The 8,932-nt window shown below is 47.4% G+C and overlaps 1 pseudogene; it reads left to right on the forward strand.

Annotated features, from left to right (window-relative positions):
* The window catches only part of LOC119279825, a 15,200-nt pseudogene that overhangs the window by 2,951 nt on the left and 3,317 nt on the right, over positions 1–8,932 (forward strand).

Genomic DNA, 8,932 nt, shown 5'->3' on the forward strand with positions numbered 1-8,932 from the left:
TATCTACTTGGAGTACAAGACAAGACAGAAGAAATCCTAATCTATCTCATCTTTCCTAATAAACATTATACTCAACAAACAAATATACTGTTTAACCATCCAGCTAAAGTATCCTGCGCCCGGAGCTCCTAATCTGGCCAAGAGAACCAAAGAGCTAGTGGAGTAGGCTGGGTTCAGGCCGGTGAGAGAGGACCACAGCCGCGGGCTCGACCATGGCGCGTGGGTGCCCCTGATGTTCAATGTTCATGTACCCGAAGGCCGACATCCCGGTGTGCCAGCTCTCCGTGCAGACCCATCGCAACGGCACCTACCACTACAACCTAGGCAAGGTGCTGGCTCCCCTCAGGGGCGAAGGCGTCCTCGTCCTCGGCTCCGGCAGCGCGACGCACAACCTCGGCAAGATGGGGCGCGACGACGAACTGGTGCTGCAGTGGGCCTCCGACTTCGACACTTGGCTCAGGGACTCGCTTCTCGTCGGGAGGTAATGCAGAGCTGGTGACCACGGCCATGATGGACCTCCACAGCGATCGCCTCGTGATCGTGACAATCCTTCTCCTGCTTTTCTTGTCATGGCCGCCAGGTACAACGACGTGAACCACTACGAGGAGAGGCCAAATTTTGTGTTTTGACCCTTTTCACGTCTAAAATCGAGATCTGACCCCGTTATGGAAAAATTTCGAGATTTGACCCTTTTGCTACCGCCGGAGACCCCGGCGGTAAATGTGTGCAGGCTACCGCCGCTCCTTGTGGCGGTAGGTTCCCTGATGCCGTCTGGCCGTTAACGACCGTGTACACGTGAGGACCTACTGCCTCCGTCTATGGCGGTAGGCTGTTGCAACCTACCGCCGGGCTATCCGGCGGTAGCTTCCTGGATAAGGTTTTGAAGGAGGGGGTTGTGCTGCTCCCCGACCCACTCATTCACCCCATTCTTCTTTCGAGCTCTCACTCTCTCCCCCTCTTCTCCCCCACCAAATCACCCACTAGATCTCCCTCCATTGCTTGAGATTTGGCCGGTGGATCAAGGCCATTTGCATCAACCAAGGTACCTCCCCCATCCCCGCTTCATTTGGTTGGTTCAAATCGTGCATTTTGATCATTTTGTTGGAATCACTAGTTCATGGTTTTGTTGTGGTGAAATCAATGTATATGATGCATTTAGGGTAATGTTTGTGCTTTGACAATGTATTTTGTCACTAGCATTGTTTGGGTAGTAAGAAAAATCATTTAGGGTTTTGTTAGGGTTAATGACATGGTTAGGGTTAAGGTTGTGTTTATGGTTATGCTTAAGTAAATGCCTATATGACGAACGTTATGGTTATAGTTTAATTAGGGTTTTGTTAGAGTAGGTACCTCTTGAATTATAGCTCGATCTACTCCTAGGGTTCTAGTTTTTTGTCAAGAGACGGTCCTGATTTTTGCCTTGGATGACTGTTATAGTAATCCCTCGACTTGTAGGATGGGATCGATCATCTTTGGTGAGACTTCCGCGAAGGCGACGGCGAAGCGTGAACGTGCAGTCACTGAGGAAAAGATGGACTTGTGGGTCAAAGCCATTGATGCATTGAATGCGGCTTGTAGAGATTTTTCAAAGTATTATGTGTCGAAGTGCGACGATGCCAGAGTTAAGTTATACCATGATAAATAGAAAAACATAAGCAACCTCAAGAATGAAGAGAAAAATCATAGACGCGCTCTTGCAAGGCAAATTGCATTCTGTGGAACAAGGGATGAAGTGAATGAGATGGACTTTAACAACCCTGGCCAGATCATTGATTGGCTAGTTAGGCAACCATCGTTGGCGATACTTAGTCGGGCAGCTTGTTGGGCTTGGGTCCGTGAAAGAAATGGTGTCATTTGTTGCAACCCCGGGCCGTACGACAAAGATGTCTTGTTGATGGATTAGTAGAAGGGGTTGAAACAAATGATGTTGTAGTGTCATTTGGATTGTAATGGCATGTACCCTTATCATTTATGCAACCTATGTCATTTGAACCAGTTAGAACATTATGTAACCTAGGTCATTATAAATAAGTTATGCTTTGTGTTTGTATTGTATCATTTGATTTGAGTTATGGTTTGTTCCATTTCATGTAGCATGGAAAACATGACCCCGGAGCAGTTGAAGAAAGTATATGAGAAGTGTTGTGGCATTGCATCTAAGAGTTTGGCAGCAGCGTCTGAGAAGATTGTACCGGAGCGACAACTTGCTATCATGAGGGAGCTTGAAGCATGGTTCAAGAGCAATGGTGAGGAGTTTGCTGCCATGATGGATTTCAACAAGTATCCATTCATGGAGGAACCTTCTGATCTTAAGGAGAGAAAAGTTTTCTGTAGGCTTGTGAAAGAAAAATAGAAGATACTAACTGAGCTGCATGAGAAGGAATATGCTTGCAGACATTCTGTGGCAATGGAGATCTTTTTCTCTGTGAACATAGAAGAATTCTGCGAGCTGGACTTGAGAAAACCCGAACAGGTCATTGGATGGGCAATCAGACAAGGCAAGTTTGCTCGATGGGCCTGGTTTGGCGAAACGAAAGGTGTGTTGGAGAATTGGGTGGGATCGTCGGATTATTAACTGAAGCCTAATCCTGATCATGACGCACAAATTGAACGTCTTATGCGTTTTAGATCTTTCTTTCCAAAGTAGAAAATGTATGCTCGCGCTTGAGCTTTGTAGTTTGAACTTATGTCATTCGAATCGCTAGAAGGGGGACATGGACATGGATCAGTTATGTATGTCTTTGCTACTTGATCATTTCTGGTTTGAACTTATGTCATTCGAATCGTTAGAACAGGGACATGAATCGTTAAAAAAGTGTCATTTGTGGATGTAATGAACGATGCTCAGTTATTAATGTCTTTGCTACTCGATCATTTGTGGATTCTTAGTTCATAGAAAGTTGTAAGAAATGGAAAGGCAAAGGGCTAAAAAATAACATAGATCAGCACCTACTGCCATAGTCTCGGGCGGTAGGGTGCCCAACCCTACCGCAAAATCAGTAGCCTACTTGGTCATAGAAAAATGGCCAACCCTATCGCCATGGCACCAGCGGTACGTTGACCAACCCTACCAAAAAATTAGTGGTCGGCTTGGTCACAGAAAAATGGCTGCTAGGATGGCCAACCCTACCGCCATGATCCTTGGCGGTAGGAGCCTACCGCCAAGCCTGCTGGCGGTAGGATGGCCAACCCTACCGTTGAACGGGGGACCGTTTCGGTCACAGAAAAATGGATGCTAGGATGGCCAACGCTACCGCCATGATCCCTGGCGGTAGGAGCCTACCGCCTAGGCTGCTGGCGGTAGGATGGCCAACCCTACCGCAGAACATGGGACCGTTTCGGTCACAGAACATTTCTCCATCCTACCGCCATATCCTCCAGCGGTAAGGTTTCATATCCTACCGCCATGAGGGTTGGCGGTAGGGTGCTCTGTTTTTCTCTGTTTGCCCTGTTTTTCTTCTTCATCACTTCAAGACAAATCAAGTCACAGCAACAACAAAACAAACATAGTTCATGACATAGTTTCATCAAATCGAAGATGTAGTTCATGACAGGTTTCGCAAATAAAGTACATAGTTCATTATAGGTATCACAAATCAAAGACATAGTTCATCACATGTTTCTCGAATCGAAGGCATAGTTCATGACTATTTTTTCGAAACGAAGGCCTTATTGGGTCACACGAGGCCATTTTCCTTTTTTGTCGCGTGCCTCATCCTCCTCTTGGGCTTCACGAGCCCTTGCAAGCTTTCTTGCTCTCTCCTCTTGACGAGCAATCTTCTCCTTGCATGCCCTCTCCTCTTCACGCTTCTTGTGCTCCATCCTCTCCTTTTCACGACGCTCTTCATCCAAGCCTCTCTGAAATGCTTCTTCAAACAACCGCTGCCTCCTTAGACAATCTCAATGTTGATCTTTCTTAACATCTTCTGGCACATCTTGATCTATCCATGTGAAGTACTTACAAAGTGGAGGCGGCGACTAGGTACGAATAAAGAAGAAATGTGGTGTCATTAGTAAGATAGATTCAAAGGTTGACGACATGTTTGAACTTGAACAACTTACCGGCAGTACATCATAGGCGTGAGCTTGACGAGGACGATCGTAGGCATAGTTGGGACAAACAAAATATCTTCTTCCTTCCGTCCATGATTTCTTGCGGTCGGTGGATACCTTAACTTTGCAAACATCTCCACACCAACATGATGGAGTTCTCATATCTTTGTCCTTCACCTTATCCAACTCGGCGTCTGTCCACTTGTCCGGCATATCCTCGTGGTTAGCACACAGTGTCCTCGTCATGGAACCGGAAGAAGCCATGCCTATAAAGACAAATTTGGTAGTTAGTAAAGTAAAATAACATGTATGTATGCAAAAAAACAAAAAAACAAGTCCAAATAAAAAGTACCATTCACCTTATTTCAACCATATGGGTTAAGCAAGATGTCAATAGGCCTTCCTCTATCAACCCTTCTCGTCCTAGGAGCACGACCACCGGTACCCGACCGTCCCCCACGCCCTCTCATACTGTCTCCTCGTCCACTATCGCCAAGATTCGTCCGTCCTCCATGCACACCACTCCTGCCTCCTCGTCCACCACCACCCCTACCTCCTCGTGTGCCATCGGTACCTCCTCTTCGGGCACCACTTTGACTAGGATCCGGAGTGTTGGCATCGGTCCGTGGCTTTTTGGTGCATTTCCTAACATTGTGTCCCGGCTCGTCACATTTACCACAACTGTTGATGTCCGGTGCCTCCATGAAATGGCCGCTACCAAATTGTTTCATTCTGGTGTATCCAGCTAGGTCATCCATGTCACCCCTAAACCTCTTCTTTCTTATTCTTTCCTTTGTAGGCACCATGAGTTCGGGGTCGGGGACGATGTGTGGCCCATGATACTCAGGCCACTGTGACTGATCTAGGAAGGGATGAAACCTAGGAGCCCATGTCATCCTCGTTCGTTCCAATGTGAACTCATGCAACCGCAAGGTGGTACCATCGGATACTTTCAAGTTTATAAACCTTGAGGCGGTCATCACATGCGAGCAGGGCCAATGATACTTGTGAGGTCTGTCGCACTGACACCACCGGGTCTTGAGGCGCACCTAATATGCTACTCCACCATATGTCATGTCGTCCCTTGTTGTGCCACCCGGCTCATCGACTTGGTAGATTTGTTCTTTTTCATTGAAACTAATGATTTGTTGACGCCAAGACTTGCGTGCTTGATGCTTCAACCAATCCTCAACTTTGAAGGGAAATTCCTTTTTCTCACCTATCCATTTGGCCGTCTCTTCGGAATGCCTCAGAAAATACTCGTTGCGCTTGAAGAAGGTATATTTCACTATTGCAGTGACCGGCAAAGAACGGACACCCTTGAGCACATTGTTGAAGCATTCCACCATGTTACTTGTCATGTCTCTGTATCGGAAACCTCCTTCATCGTAAGCACATGACCATTTATGCTTCTCCGGAAAATTCCTTGTCAAGAATTCTCTCCCTCCTTTGTTCTTCTCCAACGCCTTGAATAGATTATCATAGCGGCTTTGGAATGTGTCGGTATTGAATGCCACACAAACATGGGTAAGATCTTTGCAAAACTCCTTACTCTTGCATGCACGGTAAAAGTTTGCCATGAAATGCATCATGCACCAACGGTGTTGGAGCTTTGGATAGCCTGGAATGTCAACTTATATTGCTTTGAGAATCCCATGATGGTGATCCGATATGATGCACACCTCTCTTTTGGGGCCAATCACCTTCGTCCTCACATGATCCATGAACCACTGCCAATTATCATCGAGCTCGGAAGGCACCAACGCAAATGCCACCGGTAACACATTGTCATTGGACGAGTGGGCCATTGCTATCATCAACGTGCCCTTGTACTTTCCGGTCAAGAACGTGCCATCAATTGACAACACGGGGCGGCAATGCCTAAATGCATCGATGCATTACCCAAAGCTCCAAAAAGCTCGATGAAACACTCCCTCGATTGACTCGACCCTATGGCGCATGCCTGGATTCCGATGAGCAATGGCTCCCAACATTCTCGGGAGAATGTTGTACGCGGCGACAAAATCACCATGCAACATCCTTATAGCGTTTGCCTTCGCCATCCACGCCTTTCCATACTTGACCAGGTACCTGAATCTTTCGAAGACCGAACTCATGAGGAACTTCACCTTCACGGTTGGATCATGGGATATCTCATTCAACAATTTATAGCCTAGATACTTGGACGTGAGTTGGCGGTGTCCCTTGCTCCGGTCTGCTTTCTCCGGCGGTATGCACTTGTGGGTGGCCACACAACTCTTCAACTCCCATTGCCCGGTTTCCTTGATCTTTCTTCCACGGACCTTCCATGGGCAACCTTCTTTGTCACATTTGATTGTGTAGCGCAATTTTTTGTTGGAGTTACCAACAACGAACGGCCTATGGTTCCGAATGGCTTAGTCACTCAACCATATCTTGAACTCTTGTAAACAACCAAACTTGATCCCTTTCTTCAAATGAGCATTCTCGTCCTCACTCGGTGGCCTTGGATCACCCATCCTCGGGCAATGTGATGGTTCGATCAAGCCCAACCTCATGCCACCATCAACAACGGCCTTGTCGGCAAGGCTAAGATCACGAAACAAAGAGGGTCCTCTTTCCTTGCCATTGACCTTCTTGTAAATTTGATTTTCTTGCGGCGTGAATCCATCCTCATCCAATTCTTCCGGTGGACCCTCATCATCCGACTCATACCTACACATACGGCTATAAGGGAGGTTCCGGTCCATGTCTTGTTGATGCACAATGACATCCAAGTCACCAATGGGATTGTAATTAATCTCTTCTTCTTCCGCATACACATCATCTGGAGCAATAGCATCTCCATAAACATGAGCAATGGCATCTTCACAACATGAACATTTGCATGTTCATCCACATGAGCAACGGCCTCATCTCCAACATGATCATCACCTAGAAGAACTATGGCTCTAGCATTGATGTTCTCTTCATTTGGTTGGCTACTTGGTGGTTGGCTAGCCGCATTGTGGTCATACACCATGACAGCATCATGTATTGGGGAGGACACATTCCGGTTCAAGTCAAGTAGTGGTCGAGGAACTTCAACCTTTACTTGTCTTGTGGCAAATAACTCAAGTAACTTGTCTTGTGATCCCTCAACTTTCTCCTTATAAACGTCCCAATGCAATTGAGAGGTGATGGGCATACTCTTTAATCGGGATCTTACTCCCACTCCCACATCATACCGTCCAATAAGCTTCACACCATCACTTGGGTTAATCCAACTGAGGACGTTTCTCACTTTCACGACAATATCATCATAGCTCGAGCTTGTGTCAAAAACCATGGCCTCCTCCCATTCATCGGCATTTCCATCCATGAAAGCCGCCTTGTCCAAATAATGCACATTCACTAGTTTATCCATCTAAAAACAATGGAACAAAATTGAGTCATCCATGGACCGGTCATTTCATATGGATGAACTATCTAAAATATAAGATTTTGAATCTAACAACTAGTATACCTTAATCATAGCACTAACCCTAACCCTAACCCCAACCTAACTAAACCCCTAACCCTAACTCTTAAGCTACCTTGCCACAACAAAGAGTGACACATATTACTTAGATCAACCATAAATGTGCCATAAATGCACAATAAATGCTAAACTAGAAGAAGAACTAGGGGGTTGCAAAACTAGTTGATTCCAACAAAACTAGATGATTTGAACCAACTAAATGAAGGGGGGATGGGGGAGGTACCTTGGTGATGCAAATGGCCTTGATCCACGGGACAAATCCCAAGCAATGGAGGTGGATCTAGTGGGTGCTTGGGTGGGGGAGAAAAGGGGGAGGGAGTGTGAGCTTGGGGAGGAAGAAGATGAGTGGAGTGGGTGGGTGATGAGTGGACCCCACCGAACCTTATCTCCAGGACCCTACCGCCAAAGACCTCGGCGGTAGGGTGTTCTAGCCTACCGCCGAGGTGTGCGGCGGTAGGTCCCTTTGCCACGTCAGACACCGTTAATGGCCAGACGGCCGTCAAAGCAACCTACCGCCAGGGAGGACGGCGGTAGCCTATACACATCTATCGCCAGGGAGGACGGCGGTAGCCAAAAGGGTCAAATGTCGAAAAAAATTCAAACCAGGGTTAGATCCTGATTTTAGACGTGAAAAGGGTCAAAACACGAAATTTTGCCACGAGGAGAAGGCGCCGCACGCCAAGACGGCGCACCCGTCGCCGGAGCATTTCTACCCGCTGCTCGTCGCGCTCGGCGCCGCCGAGGACGAGCCCAAGGTGGAGCTCATCCACCCAGGCCCGGCCCGGATGGGGGGGGGGGCAGGGGGCGGCCGCCCCGGGCCCCCGAAATTGAGGGCCCCCATGTACGTGGGCGCTCTCTGTATCCAGCCCATGAGAAAAAATGATTCTGGGCTAATTTTGATCTGGGCAAGTAAATCAGCGATTAGCTAAATTGGTGGAACTTCCGTTTCCCTCGCGCAGGTCCGTGCATGACGACATCAGCGATTGACATAGCGACATATCCCCTAAAGCCGGGGGCAATCCAGCCGCCGGCACAGCCTACTCTCGCAGAGACCTCCCCTGATGATTTCTTGTCCAATGGCGGATCCAGTAGTTTCATGTTCATCGCCATGGACAGGAGTAACAACACCACCGGCCCTGGCAGGCAGTTTTAAACTACAGAGATCAGGTTAGCATCTTCCTGATGCATCATCCAACAGAGCTAAGCTAGATTGATATGTGACTACTTGGTGGCAGAACTATTAGATCTAGTGAATTAGCGGAGAAGAGTAGGACGTAGTTTTCCTTCTGACTATTTTTAATGCAATCCTTCGGATTAATTAATCTGGTTGTGTTGAGATCGGTGAAAGATGAGGGAAGAGGATTTCTAGAATTCATGGTG

The sequence above is a fragment of the Triticum dicoccoides genome, chromosome 3B (genome assembly GCF_002162155.2).
Source record: "Triticum dicoccoides isolate Atlit2015 ecotype Zavitan chromosome 3B, WEW_v2.0, whole genome shotgun sequence".
NCBI classification, from domain to species: Eukaryota; Viridiplantae; Streptophyta; class Magnoliopsida; order Poales; family Poaceae; genus Triticum; species Triticum dicoccoides.